This window comes from Thermobia domestica, chromosome 5, assembly GCF_964235325.1.
Source record: "Thermobia domestica chromosome 5, izTheDome1.hap1.1, whole genome shotgun sequence".
Classification (NCBI taxonomy): Eukaryota; Metazoa; Arthropoda; class Insecta; order Zygentoma; family Lepismatidae; genus Thermobia; species Thermobia domestica.
The window spans coordinates 169,889,483-169,908,173 of record NC_137458.1 but is presented as its reverse complement, the minus strand read 5'-3'; the positions used below and the strand labels follow the sequence as shown (position 1 = coordinate 169,908,173).

At 36.5% G+C, this 18,691-nt stretch overlaps 1 protein-coding gene across 2 annotated transcripts in view; it reads right to left on the bottom strand.

Moving 5' to 3' along the window:
• Positions 1-18,691, bottom strand: part of LOC145686263 (mannan endo-1,4-beta-mannosidase-like) — a 506,707-nt gene that overhangs the window by 303,717 nt on the left and 184,299 nt on the right. The gene's annotated exons all lie outside the window — the stretch shown is intronic.

Sequence of the window (18,691 nt, the reverse complement as noted above, 5' to 3'; positions counted from 1 at the left end):
TATATACAGTTTCAAGAATAAAAGTTGTGATTAAAAGAAAAACTAAACTCGGATTCAAACACTATGTTCTCATTCTTTAGAAATACAATATACTTCAACACAATTTTTTTTTATTACAAAGGTAACCAATAAAGTTCTGTTGCTTTTTCACCCACCACCATCGAACATCGATGTCGCCTAAGACGCACTTGGAAGATCAAAACTAGTCCGCATCAGCATCGACGACCTTCTGCCAACGTCCTGGAAGGACATGGGTTCCATCGCGGTAGAACTTGGTGGGTCGTGAAGCGAAGAAAGTATCAAGTGCATTTTGCACCTCTACTAGGGATGTGAACTGGCGTCCTCTAAGGTGATTGTCCAAGGAATGCAACAAATGGTAATCGGACGGAGCAATATCCGGGGAGTATGGCGGATGCAATAATGTTTCCCATCCAAGGCGTAGATTGGTGTCCCGGGTCATCCTAGCCACGTCGGGCTTAGCGTTGTTCTGTAACAGGAGGACCCCTTTGCGATTCAGAAGTGCTGGCTCCAGATTTTTAAGTTTGTCTTGAACACGGTTCAACTGCTGACAGCACACAGTTACATTAATGCACTGACCAGCTGGTAGCAGTTTCCGATGCACGATGCCGCAGCAGTCCACCAAACCCATGGGAGGACCTTCTTCTAGTGCAGTGCTGGTTTCGGCTGTTTTGGAACCGTTTCATGGGATGCTAACGAATGATGACGGCGCCGTGGAGCTTCGTACAGGGCGCACTTCTCATCAAGTGTCAATACCCTGTCCAGAAATAGCTCCTTCCTCACCTAAGGCAGCAAAGAAACATAGCTGTCTGCTCGCGTTGCCTTCTGGCCCGGAGTCAAATCATATGGGACATATCGACCCAACTTGAAGTGCTTCCCAATTTGATGGAGGGGCTCCCGAATGGTTTCTCCACTCACACTGAATTGTAGTCCCAGTTCTTCATATGTCTGGCCACTGTTCGCCTCAATTGCTGAATGAAGATCTTTATTTTGTACATGTGTTGGTCTTCCGGCACGTGGTGCATCTTCGAGTATTTCGTCACCGTCCTTAAACTTTTTAAACCACTACTGCACTGTGCGCGTAGTCACGACACCCTCACCAAAGGCCTGACATATCTTCTGCCCCGCTGGAGTGGCGTTTGATTCCAGTTTGAACTCGTACAGCATACACATCCTTATGACATTCTGTGAAGGTCCCATGTTCATTCCGTCCTTACGCAAGTTCGGTGTAACTGAACTGCCACAACCAGGTAGTATATTGGATATGCCCACTCCAACAATTGACCTTCCCCTTATCTCCATTCGCATTTAACTTACGGTGTGAGGGCCAATTGAACACTGACCTCCACAAAAAGTGACAGAACTTTCTTGGTTACCCTTGGGACCGAGTTGTTTGCAGCCGACGTCAGACCAGAGTACTGAAATTCCTGGAAGAAGATACTCTTTCGTTCACCATTTTTCTTAAAATCTTCCTTTGTTACGACGGAAAATTTTGACAATAGTTTTTTTTTTTTAAAAAAAAAACACCCTGAATACTTACACATACTGGAATCCTCTTAAGAAAAGATGGTGCACAAAATTTCATATTTTAACAAGAAATTGCAGAAATATTTGCTCAAGTCAAGGAAGACGGAAAAGTCAAGAGTTAATATACAAAAATTAGCACATTAGGCACATTTTCTTTCTCATTAGCATGAAGCGAAGAAATTTTAATTTGTACCGATGTGACTTTCCTTTACGGATTCCAGTACGTGTGGTTTAGTTTACTCATAGGATGATCAGGATACCTGACTTCCAAACAATCCTTCAGAAAGAAAAAGAGCCTGTATATACAGGGTGTTTGAAAACAACACCAACAAAGTTTGGAAGGTGATTCCTGACACCAAGGTAAGACAAAAGTATAGACCAACCTGGGTGCACAAATGCTTCCTTTCGGAGTTATAGGCTACTGGAAACATGAAAAAATGAACTTTAAAGGTCTATAAGCTCCAATACTATGAGACTTAACGTAGTCGGGCCAAAGACTTCACTTAGGAACTAGAGCCTGTTTATTCCACCAGTGCCCTCGGAAAATATGCAAACTGTAATTCGGCCCCACTCTACGAGCCTCTGGCGGACGAAACCCTCCCTTTGCTTAGGGAAAAGAAGTGAATGACCTCAGCTGTGTTGCCAATTTGTCATTTAATCGCTTGATCTTGATGAGTGAAGATCGGAGGCTACTTAAGAGTAGCTAATAGGACAGCAAGCGAAGTCGATGAAATAATTCATTGTGGCAACGCTTCCGCATCGAACAATTGAAAGATCTCGGGCGCAGCAACTTGTCCCCCCTCTTTCGAGGGAGGTACGGAAAATCACATATCGACAACAGCGCCAGAAGGGACACAGTTGAAATAGAAAGGCTCTATTTATTTATTTATTTATTTATTGAACAAATTCCCAGATACAGCATAACTTTGCCATTTTACACAGGGACATGCTAACAAAAGAAAAAAACAACAACAACAACATAGAAAAAAAGAGTGTAAGAGTAAAACTATTCCGTCAAAGCTCGTTTAATTGCTCTTTCAAACACTGGGTAGCTCGAAAAAATGTCTACATCAGTTGTTATTTGCTTATAACAGTTTGGTATTCTATAAAAAAGAGACCTCTGTATAACAGCCAACCTAGGACGGGCAAGATGGAATAGGTGGGTATTCCGGGTGATGCGGGAAGGGACACGTAAGGATAGTTCCTGAAGTAATATTTCCGATCTTAAGCTTCCATTAACTATTTTATGTAGATATTTGAGGTCAGAGATAATTCTGCGTATTTCAGGAGTCTGAATATTAAGATGTCGCAAGAGCTCCTTCTTAGATAATATTCGAAATGCAGGAACACGAAAACGGACTATAGCGATGAAGAAATTGAGAACAGAATCAAGTCTGGAGAGATGTGTAGGTGCTGCCATGGCCCATATGGGAGAGCAGTATTCGATCTTGGGCGCTATTAAAGTCTTATAAAAAGTTGCTAATGAAGAAACAGTGCGTAGTTCGGTGAATCGATAAGGAAGTCCCAACATGCGCATTGAATTCTTTAGTATTGAGGAGATGTGGTCAGAGAAGGTGAGTTTTGAATCAAAGATGACACCAAGATCGTTATGACTAGCAGAATGTGTGATAGGGGAATCGTTGATATGGTATGTGGAGGGAACAGGAGACTTTTTCAAAGTAATAGTAATACTGTCACATTTTACAACGAGATACTTTGTATCGATCGATAATTACCTGTATCTTGGGCAGAAAGTGCTTCTACACAAGCACTATACCTGATATAATGTTACTTCAAGATAACAAAAGAAGGATGTTTTTAAGATATAAGAAATATACATTATTATTGCATAGTTGGTTGCTATGTAGTTGTTTATGGATATATAATTAACATGTATGATTGCAAGACAGTCTGTGTGAATATACGTTAAAGGTGAATCAACGAATAAATTATCTAACACTTATCATAGACTTGTAATTTCCGTAGAAAAGGTGATAATACTAGTGAATATAATTACGGAAGATATTTTAAGGTGTAAACGATTACTGCCACTAAAGATTTACTTATATTATTAGCCGAACCAGGGTTGATACCTACCTTTGGTGAGTCGTTGTAAAATTTTTGGTTTACCTCACCCCGGGACTCTTGTAAATTCATATTCCGAAGTCTAAAGTAAGGGTGAATTTACCTCTGTAAGAAGATCCATGAATACAAACTCAACTATTCTCAGAAGTGGCAGAGTAATCACAAGAAAAATTATGATCGGTGAGATAGTAGAAAATGAAACTGTTGACAGTGCTAACAACGAGCAAGATATAGCTCCCATTACACCCGAAATGTTGACATTAGAAGACAAAATTTTAATGGCATTACAGCGACAGGAACAAAGCCGAAAAGACGATTTAGAAGCCATGAAGCAAAATTTGGCTCAGATGTCCAACGAATTAAAACAAACGGTCCAGCAAAAGTCCGAAGAATTGAGTAAAGGATTAGAGCACATAGAGCAAAAGTCAGAAGAATTGAGTAAAGGATTAGAGCACATAGAGCAAAAGTCAGAAGAATTGAGTAAAGGATTAGAGCACATAGAGCAAAAGTCAGAAGAATTGAGTAGAAGATTAGAGCAAATAGATCAAAAATCAGAAGAGACGAAACAATCTGTTATCCAGGCAGTGAGAGACATCACATTACAGTTTGATGAAAAGCTAAAAAGATTATCTGAAGATTGCCAGGATAATTACAACCATGTAATCCAAGAAGTCAATTGTGTAAAAAAGGATTTGGAAGTAATAGAATCTTCTGTTCGTCAGCAAAAGATTCAGGTCACAGATAATTCTAACCAAATACGTGCAAATACTCAATTGATATCTACCTTACAAGAGGAAATTAGGACGTTACAGATTAAGGATAACGCATATCACAACAACATGGTTAATGATCGTTTGGAATTCCCTTGCTCACAAGAGATGACCTCGCATTCACCTGCAGCAGATCAACGTGGACCTTACGTTATCTCTTCTTCAAGTAATCCATCAGATGAGGACATTATTTTGGAAAGAATCCATCCAAGGAATACAAATGGGCGGAAAAGAGATGGTGGAACCACGCATAACGCAGTAGGTAGAGATTGTCACTCAACACGAACACGAAATGGTGAAAGGAATGTAAAGTTAAGTGTAAAGATGAGCGAAATACGTGCTATGAGTAAGTTTAGTGGTAAATGTAATGAAAATGCTACTTCTTTCCTAGAAAAATTTCAGGATGAGTGCAGTATAATGTGTATAGATAAATCGCAATATATGAAACTAATCCCTCATTTATTACTCCCACCATGTTCTTTATGGTTTAAAGCAGTACGAGATCACGTCAATACATATGAGGAATTCAAAGCCGCGCTGATTGCAAATTACGAAAACGACTTTTTACTTGCAAACAGAGATGCCACGATTAGAAACCAACCTTTTAATCCTCGCTTGCACAAATCTGTTGTTGATTTTGTTGTAAATACGTATAACGAATTAAAAGTCGTAAATCCGTTGCAATCGGAATCTAGAGTGATTGCATCTATTCGAAATCTACTACCGTTTAAATTACAACAGATCCTGTTTTCTACGCAGTGCATGAGTTTTAATCACTTATTAATGCTTGTCCAATGTTATGAAACTCAATACCAGGCACTGAATCATCAAGCGGGAGTAGGTAAAATTAAAAACAATTCAGATCACCTTGTACCTGTTCGTAATCTAAATATCCGTAATGCAGACAATACGGAACATAACTTAATTCGAGCAAATTTAAACAATCAGAACGAGCAAAATAGGCAAAGATATGTTGGGAATCCACCTAACCTAACCAATCGTGACAATAATTATGTCAGATCACTTAATCGAAGTAGACTCAAAAATAGTCGAAATACATGGCGAAATTCCAGAAATACAGTAAACTACATGGATAGACGTAATCGTAATTCAAGAGATGACACTTCGTATCAAAATTAAAACAATGACGCAATTCATGTACAAAATAATGCGGAACATAATCACGATTGTGCAGTACAATGTACTTTATTAGAATCATATGCAAGTACGAATTTAAACTGACTGCAGTTGATGTAGTAAGGGTTAAGTCTATGTCAGTTATATATTCTTATGAACATTTATCTTCAAATTTATGTGTTAATGACAATAATGAAAACAACCCTTATGACTTTGAAGTACAACACATTAAAGGAGTAAGTAATGGATCCGTAGATATTTCATTACTTCTGTTTCAATAAATGATAATTTTCAAATGATTTTAATTCTTTCTTGTTAATGTGAAGAATTATAGTTCGATTCATAATTGATTAAAAGCAAAGGTTATTTATATTATAGTGATTTGTGTTGAAACTTAATTATCAAGGATTATGTTAAGTATAAGGTTCATTCTATTAAGCTAGTTATTCGACGACTGTCTTCATGCATCACCTTATATGTTACTCGAATAAGATCCTTTTGTATCATGACGCCTTATTGATATAATGTATGCTGTAAAATATCATCTAAAGTAATTACTATATAATGCGCCCTAGAAAGACCAAACATTGTTATCATCACTGTTTTTAATAATGATTGAAACTGTTGATCATTGTAATGTGTTTTAAAATGAAATTATTTCTTACGTTTTTGACTTCGTACCCTTCGTTGATTATATTAATAAGCGACGACGTTTTTATAATAAAAGATAAATATTAATGAAATAGAAGACTTGTTATAAATGTATTTATATGAAGGAACTTTAATGAAGTTATATACGAGGGGCGATCAAAATGTAAAGGACACAATTAATAGAATACCATTATTATAAACGGACCAGTGGTTCTTAAATATAAAAGTCAAGCTACCTTGTAACTTTTATATTCAGTCCCATCATCGGGCGACATTTTATACAACGAGATACTTTGTATCGATCGATAATTACCTGTATCTTGGGCAGAAAGTGCTTCTACACAAGCACTATACCTGATATAATGTTACTTCAAGATAACAAAAGAAGGATGTTTTTAAGATATAAGAAATATACATTATTATTGCATAGTTGGTTGCTATGTAGTTGTTTATGGATATATAATTAACATGTATGATTGCAAGACAGTCTGTGTGAATATACGTTAAAGGTGAATCAACGAATAAATTATCTAACACTTATCATAGACTTGTAATTTCCGTAGAAAAGGTGATAATACTAGTAAATATATTTACGGAAGATATTTTAAGGTGTAAACGATTACTGCCACTAAAGATTTACTTATATTATTAGCCGAACCAGGGTTGATGACTACCTTTGGTGAGTCGTTGTAATTTCTTACTGTTGAGTTTCAAGTGCCACATTTCACACCAACCTGTAAGGTAATTTATGTCTTCCTGTAGAGCAATTGTGTCATGGAGACACGATATTTCTCTGTATAACTTACAATCGTCAGCAAACAGCAGAAGGCCACTAGGTTGAGCAGGTAAGTGCGTGTAGAGATCATCCATATACAGGACAAACAGCAGAGGCCCAAGCACACTCCCCTGAGGCACCCCTGAGATCACGGGTTGGGGGTTAGAAGTCGCCCCTGAAAGAACAACTCTCTGTTTACGGTCCTTCAAGTAGTTTGTGATTAGAGAGAGAAATTTGCCATGTACATTAAATCTACTGGAGAGTTTATGAAGAAGATGAATGTGACTGACAGAATCAAAGGCCTTCGAGAGATCAAAGTAGATAACATCTAATTGAGTATTGTTATTCATACATTTGATTGCACAGGAAAGAAGAGTACTTAAGTTTGAGAGACTTGAGCTTTTCTGTAGAAAGCCGTGCTCTAGGATGTGTCCTATCCAAATATCCATGTATCAGAACCCTGTGGTACTCACGCAAAAATTTTTATGGAGGGAGTTTGGCCACGGGCATATAATTTGAAGTACTCACCAACTACCTCTACAAAAATTAGTGCGGAAGTGCCTCAGGATTTTGAAACATGGATATTTGGGTAGAGCACGTACTAGTGAAGTCTTGACCTGACTACGTTAAGTCCCATAGTATTGGAGCTATAGACCTTTGAAGTTCTTTTTTTTCATGTTTTCGGTAGCCTATACCTCCGAAAGGAAGCATTTGTGTATCCAGGTTGATCTATACTTTTTTTTGTCTTATCTTGGTATCAGGAATCTTCCCCCAAACGCTGTTGATGTTGTTTTAAACACCGTGTATATTTGACTGCAAGTAGCATTTCTTCCTGTCACTTTTCTTGTTTACATAACAATGTAAAAATAATAAAGAACACAGTTTGGTCTTTGTATATCTCCCTGTATCATTTTCAGAAATATATCTCACTGTCAGAAAATGTTTCAACATCACAATAGTCCCTGGTTTTGGCACCTGTGAGGATACATGCGATTTCGTGTTCATCTAAATTACACGATTAAAAAGAACTTTAAACTATAATCAAATAATCAAGACAATTTTTGGAACGCAAGTAAATGCACTTCGAATTAAGAAAATCATTGTGGCATTTTCTTGCACGTTCTTTAGTAGTCTTGAATGTTGTGACAACTAGACCTTTTTTTAAAGAAAGCCGAAGACATTCCTTTAAAGAAAAATGCTTACCTTAACTCGCATCTGCGTGGCAAAGAAAGCTGATAGCCCAGTTAACAAAGAAAATTAGAAAAAAAATGTATAGTTCTGAAATTTGGCACAGTTATGGGGGAGTGCCCTAAAGAATACTAAAAGTACCAGCCGGTGGGGTCGCTTGAGGGGTTTAAAGGTAGGATTTTCATAAGCCAGTCTCTGCCAGTACTCAGTGTATTTCAACGTCGCTCAGATGTCACTCATGTCGCTTAAACGGACTTGAATCAAAGAAGATCTTATTCGACCATAGAGTTACACTTACAGTAGAACTCCAATTATCCGAATCAATTGGGACCGGACCCCGTTCGGACAATCAAAAATCCGAATAATTATTTTTTTTCTGAAAAAGAGTCTATTTTAATTGCCCTGTATGCATGTTGAAAATGGGAAAAGGGGAGTTTGTCCACAAAGAATCGGAAGTGAAAATGGGTTTCCCATAGAACTTTCTGTAAAAACCCTTGAAAACGGCATGTTCTAAATCTTTGTTGCTGCCTTCATTGATTTTCTTGGAGAATTTCTATCTTCGTCTCCTGACACTGACACGAAGTTTTAAAGTGTAGATTTGCTCCTTTTAACGTCTAAAATCGTTGATTGTCCAACACCGTACATCTCAGCCAACTGTTTACCCGTAACTCCTTTACATTATTGCTTTATAATTTTTAGTTTATCCGCTAACGATAACAATTCGTTTTCTTTTAGAAGGCATGGTGAACGACGACACGCACTCACAAACAAAACAACGCACCGACGCCAAAGAGTCAACGACACACTGACTCAGTGTTGCCACAGTCCTAGCTCTGGAGTGGGTTGAAAAATAGTACCAAATTGAAACAAAAAGGGCTGAATTCATTATTTTACCGTATACCAGTGTAATACATGGCTCTATATCACGAAACTAAATGAGGTAAAATTCTAGAACACTCTCCCCCCCCCCTCTTCCACGAGTCCAAATCAAGAAAGTGCTCTCTTTAAAAATTACTTTTTAAAAAACGTCCAGTTAGGAGGACTCCGAACAATCGTGGAAGTAGATGAAACTCTTCTTGCACGTAGGAAGTATAACAGAGGCCGCAAATTAAAAGGGGAAAACTTATCTTCGGTATGTCTTGTAAGGAAACCAAACGCGCCTCTATTTCAAAGTGACCAATAAACCAACACTGTATTATGCTCATATATGAAAAAATATACGAATGAAAACTAGGAACAAATCAATCATCTCCGAGTTCGTATGTAAACAAGACGTTATAATAAAATATTAAAATATTAATTATTGCACCTTATTCTCGCTTATTTCACAACCGAAGGAATATAATAGACTGTAAGAAGAATATAAGGTAAGTAAACTGACATTTTTAAGAGTCCAACACACGGTATGAGAAAAGTGAGATGTATGAAAAGTCTTATTGACACTTTTGAAAATGTGAAAGTAGCCTATTTGTTAAATGGTGCTGAATTGGGTAGAATTGTAACAACTTTTTCACAAAAGGGGCTGAAAATGTCAACGTGGTACCAACGGGCCGATGAATGACAGAAAGGGCTGAATTTGGTACAATTGTACCAAGTGTGGCAACATTGCACTGACTGACTAATCAAAACGAACAGTGACATGTACGCCGGGTCGGCCACCTGGCGACTGACGACAGCCAATTATAAAACTCCACTACAGGGGACTCTTGATTCAGCTTTTCTGCTCTCGTTTTTCCCAGGATACTTTGAGGCTGGTGACGTCACGTGGAGGTATTGCGGTATTTTTTCAACATAACAAGTGAAATACTGCATGAACAATTACGCTATTGTTTCAAGATGGGCAAAAATCATAATTGCGCAGTAGCTTATTGAAATAACAGAGGATGCAATACAAATGAATTAATGTTCCATCGATTCCCTAAAAATGATGAACTTCGAAGAAGATAGATTTCCCGCTATAAGCAAAAGAACACGTTTAATATAGATAACGCTCGAATTTGTTTTCTTCACTTTTCATCGCAGGATTATCAAAGGATTTGAAAAATGAGCTTGTAGGTTTCCCGCAAAAGTAGTGTTTAAGATCTGACACTGTTTCTTCATTATTGATACCAAACTGACATGGGGAAAAAATAAGCTAGATGCTAGTCAAGTTGAAAAACAGGTGTGTAACAACAATAATTTATTTTGCTTTTATTGACATTTGTTGCTGAAACTTACGGAGTTTATGTACTCCCATGCGCAAAAAAAAAAAAAAAAAAAAAAAAAAATGCGCGTATACTGTAACTGAAGATTTTTCGTATTTATTCCATTTTCCTTACGTTTATAGGTAAAATTCAGTTATTAGTATGTGGAGATAATAGAAAGCAATCCATCTAAGGAGATATTTCCAAAAAATATAATAAAATAATAAAAATATAAGCAAAAAACAAAATTATGCTCGGTTTTGTGTATACTGGCAACGATGATTTCTAGGGATTTTTTTTAGTAGCAGAGCATGATTGCGGAGGGAATTCAGTAGGGTAGTCGAGGACTTGGATCAAGGAACTCGATAGTGGACTAAAATGTTGCATTTATTGGTTAAAACCTAGTGTGTAGATTGCCTGCCAAATATAAATTAGCTTCTGTAACTAAGATGTCGTACGAAAATATAGAATTAAACAGAAAAACTCTTATCTTAAGGTTCGAAGCGATACGGACTATGGTTATGAAGATTAATTCTTTAAAAAAAAAGAGTCAACACCACGTAACCTCCGTGGTTAGGTGGATAGAGTGGCGGACATAGTTATTTCATTATTTTGACACCACATCGAATCCCATCCCATCCTTTTTTTTTTTTTTTTACAAAACATTATAGGAAGTGTATAATTTTGATGTTAATAAGAACCGAAACAATGTAATAAGGAAATAATTTATTGATAGTATCCTTTAATCGACGTATTTATTCTGTATTAGAATACGTGTACTATTGGAAACAGTTATTGTTTTCAGTTTATAGTCTTGTATGTTACTTCCCGTTCTTGAACTGCAGACAACTCACTTCGGGTTTGTGTGTCTGGAGCAGAAAAAAGAACATACGCGACCTTGAAGCCTATCCAGTCTTACCCCTTGTTACATCGACCTGATGTTAAATTATCGTTTATGTGTGTGTGTGCTTGTGTTTTTTGCTTTTTAGAGTACTGACTTTCTCTATCTCTCTTTTTTTTTCATATCCACAAGTGCAAGAATGCTTTCGTTGAACGTAACTAAATTATACAGATCTATGTATGCCGAACACGAATATTTCCAAAAGATAGCATGAATATGAACGATAATCATACCATATTTCTACATTATATAGTAGCGTGAAAAACTGATATTAAAATGATATAATAAACAGGCATAAGCTTTTTTTCTAGCATGGCAACACATTAAACGTAACTCATTAAATTTTGGGAATTACAAATTATCACCTTACGTGTCGTTGTATTCCTATTCTTTTTCACGTTCAAGCGACGAAAGAAGAAATTGTAGTAATAGTGATAAAAATCGAATTCGAGATTTCAATGACTTCAAGTTTCACGTCCCCACATATCGAAAAAGTTATTTTGATGTCTGTCCATCTGTTCGTTTGTCGGTTCGTCACGCTTTTACATGCATTCAAATAGAGGCCATACCGTTCGACGTATCTAGACCGAATTCTAGACGAATTTTTTATAACACTTTATCGTTTCGAATTCTATATCCTCCGACACCTAAAAATAAGGGTAGTTTACTGATGAATGAAAATTTAAAATAATTAAATTGTTTCAAAAACAGCTGTAAAGATTTTGCTTATTTTTTTTTTTTACAAGTATAGTATGAATCATTGCTCTGAAAAAAAAAATACATAAGGTGTAATTTACTGTATGGGATGCGTTTTTTCGAACAATTTTCTCAATCACATTTCATAAATAATTGTATCATTAATAACCTAACAATATGACACAACTCGTTCGTCCTGTAAACATCCAGAAGGGGTAGTTTACTCTTCTCCGACGATTTTCCCATTAACGCCTGACGCAATTTTGTTCATATTTCATAAATAAATGTTACATAAATAACCTAACGATATGGTATAATTCCATCATCCTAAAAAGCTAGAAGTGGTATATTACTTTTCGGAGCAAGTAATTACCCTACGATTACCCTACGATTTTGTCGAGAATGACTCGGGCAATTTTGTTCGTATTTCATAAATAGCATACTCGTTTGTCCTGAAAAGATACACAAGGGATATTTTATTCTTCGGGATGACTTTTTTGACGATTTCGCAGAAAGTACTCAGACGCTTTTGGTCATAGTTCACATACAATTATTTCCTTAATAATTCTAATATATGGCATATGTTATTTCTAACAGAAATATGACCAATTGGTACTTTACTTTTGGACATAAGTTGCTTTGAACAAAGTTTTCCAAAACACATTATTTTATTCGCATTTCCCAAATAAATGTTTCAGTAATAGCTGCAGCCTAACACGAGTCAGTTTAAGAAATTCGAGCGAGAAAAATCAGTGCGTTTCATCCGTACCCATTCTTAAATATGGGGGGCGCGGTGGCTCAGTGATAGCCGGTGGGTGTAGCCGAACGGTCTGAGGCGTTAGGCTGATGATCGTAAGGTGAAGCCCATTGAGGGTTCGAGTCCCTCTGAAGAGCAAGGGTGGAATTTTAACTGTCCTCGATGTTTCTGTGTTCGTGTCCCTGTCGTGTTCAGTAGTCCTGGGAAGTGGTTAAAATAAAAAAAAATAGTCAGGAAGTTTAAAAAAAAAGTGGTAGTGTGTTCACCTCTGGTGCTTGGGGTCCCGGGTTCGATCCCAGCCCCCGCCAAGTGAACTTTGTGGTGGACAAACACCGTGCTCGTGGGTTTTCTCGGGGTTCTCCCACTTTCTTCATTCCACCATTTCACTCATCTCTCATTATCACCGTCTCCTTTAGCCTAATCGGCATAACTGGGACGTAAAACTCAAAGATTTCATTTCATCTTCATTCTTAAATATATTTTTAAATGTTATACCTAATCATAATTTTCCTAACAAAATCGAAACTTCTATTTAAATGTGCCTTGTTGTGGCCAAATGGTTCAAGTGCATTGGTTCTGGATTTGATTCCCGGTGAGAGTTAGTGTATTTTTATACAACGTTAAGGTATAGGTAATAAGTAGGTGCAAAGAGAAAAGTGTTTAAACAAGCTTAACCAAGCTAATGAATAATACAAAGAAATAATACAATATTACGAAATTATAGAAGAAACGTTGTTAATATTAGATATTTGCGTGTGAGATATCCAAACGATGACTGTCAACTCCAAAGGTAAAAAAGTGAAACATACAATACCAGGTTAATCAGTGGTCTCTAGGTAAAGCTATCCTACTAGGAAGTGATTGAGATACCAAAAAATGTTGTAATCGCTGAGAGACATGTTAGGAGCATACATTGGGTGAGAGACTTTAACTCATGAATAGTCTGCACCTTTTGTTGGTGTATTGAAGTGCGTAGGTGGTGTGTGTTTGGCACATCGGGTTCTTTTGTTGTTAGTCGCAGCTTTCTAGACCAGATGCAGTTATTCCCGGTAGAAAATACAAGAAAATATAAATTTCTATTACTATTAAAGTAAATAATTACACTCATTCCCTCAATGTGACACTTGTTTGTTTAACTGTGTACAGACAGCTGATCCGTGGAAGAATCGTTCATAATAATAAATAAAATAAACTCGACAAATATTCTTGTAAATAATAGGTAAAAGTTTGCGTCACACTGTTTATTTTGCTGGGCACGCCAGTGTGCCCCGTTATCCGGTTCTGGCACAGTGGAATATAGGGTATGGCTTTCTAATTTTTCCCAACTATTTTAACTGCTTCAATTGAAATGAATTTATAATAATAAGAGAGTGAATTTAATCTTCTTACCCTTCGATTTAGAAATAAGGTCCGCTAGAATTGTATATATAAAAAATAATAATACTCAGAAGTTTATAGAGTAATTTGTTTTATTCGAAATGACATATTTCCTGCAACTGTTTGGGTTGGAATTATTTGAAGTCAAATCTTTAAGTTTTACGACCCACGGTTATACCGGCTAGGCTAAAGGACACGGTGATGAGAAATGAATGCAATGGTGGAATGAAAAAAGTGGGAGAAAACGGGAGAACCCCGAGAAAACCCATGCACATGGTGTTTCTCCACCACAAAATTCACTTGGTGCGAGCTGGGGTCGAACCAAGGATCCCATGCACCAAAGGTGAACGCTTTATCACTGAGCTACCGCGTCCCCTCTGAAATTATTTATAGGAGAGAATGACTACTTTATGAAAACTTGATATCGAACACATTTGTTTAAAAATACCAGCTTTTTGAGAAATATTGCTTAATATTCAGAAAAACCTGTCAATAAAATAATAATAATAATAATAATAATAATAATAATAATAACTATTATTATTATTATTATTATTATTATTATTATTATTATTATTATTATTATTATTATTATTATTAATTAGCTTAAATTAAAAACTCTCTGGACCTAGTGCATTGGCACAATTCCACGAATTAAAAAGAATGTGTTTACTTCTCATGTAAGTGTAGAAGGACTTAATCCCTGTTGCTTTCAATATACGAAGAAAGTGTCCAACTTTCAAATGATATGCTACATAAAATGCCCTATGCAACATAATGTAGTATAGAGTCATCATTTCAGGTTGCCTAAAGAACACTTTCGTTTTAGCAAGAAAGGAAGAAAATAAAAAATACCGAGTTTTAACCTAATAGAAAGTTTGCAGATTTAAGGGAAAATGCACAGAGTTGTTGGATATAAAATGTAGTTCGGATTAATGGAGTAAGACACCGTAAATAGCTTATTGTTTGAAATATACTGGGAGTGACCAAGCCATTACATATGGAAATATCGAAAGAGATACGTTAATGGTGTTAGTTGCAAACTGTTTTAGAAATGAAAAATTTAAGGAAATCTCTAAAACTCTGATATCACAGATCCAAGTTGACTGACTGTTAAGTAAAACTGCTAAATCTGAGTAAAGCAAAAAAAAAAAAAAAAAAAAAAAAAAGTATTAATGACCTGTGTTACAGTTTCAGACATATCATTCTCATATCAAAACTACGATAGAAATAAATTATGAATAAAGGTGAATTCACAGTTCTGGAATACCAACAAATAATTTTGCTAGATGTAAATTTTCGGAAAACTTTTTTTATAAGGCTTTAGATTTATTATTTTGTTTGTTTATTAGCTTCCCCATGCCGTAAACGTCGCCAACTCCTAGTGGCCCACTTGCCGGTAAATGGCGATCGTCGATATAGCGACGCGTCGAAGGATTGCCGCTAGTGTGCCACTAGTGGCAGGGTTTCGTCGAGTCAAAGCAGATATCTAGAATCGGAGGTATCGGGAAGAAAATATTTGCAACCCATCGCATTGACAGCAGAGGAAGATATCGAACTAACGGACAACGAGGAAGTTGAAACAATAATTAAGAAACTAAAAACTAAAAAAGCTCCAGGATTGGATGGTATAGTAAATGAGATCTACAAAAATAAAAAGGATATTTAGACTCCATATCTAACAAAATTGTTCAATACCCTGCTTAAGAAGCAGATATTTCCCTCGTTGTGGAAAGAATCGAAATTGCTAATTTTGTTAAAAAGTCAGGATAAAGATTTAACAGAAGTGAGTTCTTACCGTCCAATCTGCCTTTTGAGAAACATCTCAAAATTATTAGAAAGGTTAATAGCAAATAGAATTCGACGAAAGCATAGAAATATCGAAGATGATAGTTTACAATATGGTTTCAGAAAGGGCAAATCTACGGAAGATGCCTTAAATGCATTTGTGTATCAAGTTAAGGAAAGTAGCATGGAAAGAAAATATGCACTGGCCCTGTTTTTTGACATAGAGGGAGCGTTTGATAACTTATGGACACCATCTCTCATTGAAAGGTTAAAAGAGCTAAATTTATCACAATATTTAGTAAATATAGTTAGGGATTACTTTTTGAATAGACAGATCATCATCCATGAAAACCTGGGAAATATCAAAGTTACTGCACAAAAGGGATGTCCGCAAAGATCGATCTTAGGACCATTGATGTGGGATTTGGAATACCAGCCGTGTTTAGAAAGACTAAACCAATTAGAGGAAACTGAACGAGTAATTGCTTTTGCTGATGGTTTTGCTGTAATAATTTCAGCAAACTCTAGAATAGAATTGGAAAGAAAATCAGCACGAATTATAAACGAATTACTTGATTGGTGTGGAAAGTCTAAGCTAAAAATCTCTGAGAGGAAAACGAAATACATGATTTTTGGAAGTAAATTAGTAAGAGGATCAATAATTAAAATAGGCAACAGTAAGATCGAGAGGGTATCAGTATTTAAATATTTAGGGATTATGATAGACGATAAACTGAATTTTGGAGAGCATATTAATTATGTTACTCAAAAGGGTCATAAAGTAACTAATAAACTCATTTCACTGGCTCAAACAAATTATAGGCTACCGAGAAAATTAATTAAGACTTATCAGGAGGTAATCCTAAGCGCCTCGATGAACTATGCTTCCAGCGTATGGGCACATTGATTATTAGAGAATAACTCCTTAAAAGCAAAAATAAATCGCCCACAAAGAAACCTTTTAATTCGGCTCATTGGTGCCTTCAGCACGACACCGCACAGTGCGTTGTGTATTTTGATGGGTTTCAAACCAATGTATTTAACAGTAATCCAGAGAGCGGCAACATATTGCTATAAAAAAGGAAATTTAAATAAGACGAAAGAACTTTTAGGGACCAAAGCACAAAAACTCGATGAAATAGAAAGACAAATTCAACAAAAATGAATACAGGACTGGCAAGTAGACAAAACATCAAGAAGATTATTCACGTTTATTCCAGACGTTGGAACTCGACTCAAATGGAATTACTTCAATCCCAACAAAGGACTAATTCATTTCCTAACAGGACATGGACCCTTTCCATCCCATCTTTATAGAATCAACAAAAAAGAACATGATAGCTGTGAATGTGGAGAACAAGGGACACCTGAACACAGTGTTCTGTGGTGCCCGTTCCTGGAGGAGTACTTGCGAATTCGTGACCAAATTAGACAGAAAGATATAAAAGCTATCTTGGAAGATGAAGAGGATTATAGAATCCTGGCACATGTAGCAGAGGAATACTCAGAACTATGCAGAAAATATTTTACAGAGAAAACACAAACTAAATGAACATAAAATATGGAAAACAGAATGAATGAGGATTCCTCCCTCCTGGACCGAAGGAAACTTCTGGAAGCGCTGGATCTCCGCGCCCCCAGGAAGGAGGTTGAGTGATGGTGTGTGAGTGCCTAGAGCATTCTCGGTCTTTGACTGGTAAGGAACTCCGGATGCTCTGGGAGCGTATGTGTGATGCGATGGTGACGGAATGAGTGTTAAATCTAGAGCCGTGGGAATAAATATACACTAATATGTAATAGAAACAATAATATAAAAATATCCCAATTTTGACATGAAGACTCGGAAATAGAGCATCATCTCGAAGCCGCTTCGCGATTCGGTTACGATAGTGTGCGACTTTCGGTCCGTGGGTACGCGGCGGCGGGACACAACTGACCAGGGCCCGCACTAAGTGCTCCGAGTGTGTCCTGGGCCTCATGTCGATACTCACGGTCCGTTTCTGATGTGTAGGATGAACCGAGATCAATGAATAATACAGCTACATCAACAAATACAGCCATAATCAAAATTTTTAAAAAATCAGTGAACCAACTTTATCGATATGACACTTAAATGCATTATAGAAAAGTGGTGTGTTAGTGAAGTGATGTGTAGTGTAGTGTTTAGTGAAGTGATGTGTGTATATAGTGATTATTAACCACACAGGGGAAACCGTGACACAGGAGAGGAACGCACATACAGGTGAAAATCATTTAGGTGAGAAACCAAGATTAGGAACAGTATCAGCAGTCAGCAGTAAGCAGACACCGAAGTTATCAGAGTGTGATAACAGGAATTTTTCGTGTTATTTAATAAACTCTTAAAATCAATAAGACGAAAATAGAAAATGTATGTTTTGGAAATATTAAACAATTGTCAACTTACTATATATGACAATTTAGGTAGTAGCTAGATAGCAATCAAATTTGTTACGTAATACGATAATAAAATTAGGTAGGAATTAGATAGTAATTTAATTCTTGTTTAGTTAGTTAATATTGATTAGATAGCTCAAGTCCTTTTGTTTTTCTTTTCGTTTTTCTTTTTGTTTTTAAAATTTTGTTTTGTTTTATTTGTTGTTCATTGTTGTTGGATGTTGAGTGTTGTGGTCTCGTCCTTCCCACCGTTTTCCTTGTTCCCTGCCTTCTTTCCAATTATTGCAAATAAAGGATGATGAAAAAGGCTAAAGAAAAACAAAATGCGATGATGATAGCCCGTTTCGGTTAAAGTCTTCAGATGCCGAAACTGAAGAGGCAGATCTGAGCATTAAAAAAAAAAAAAAAAAAATCGGGTATTGA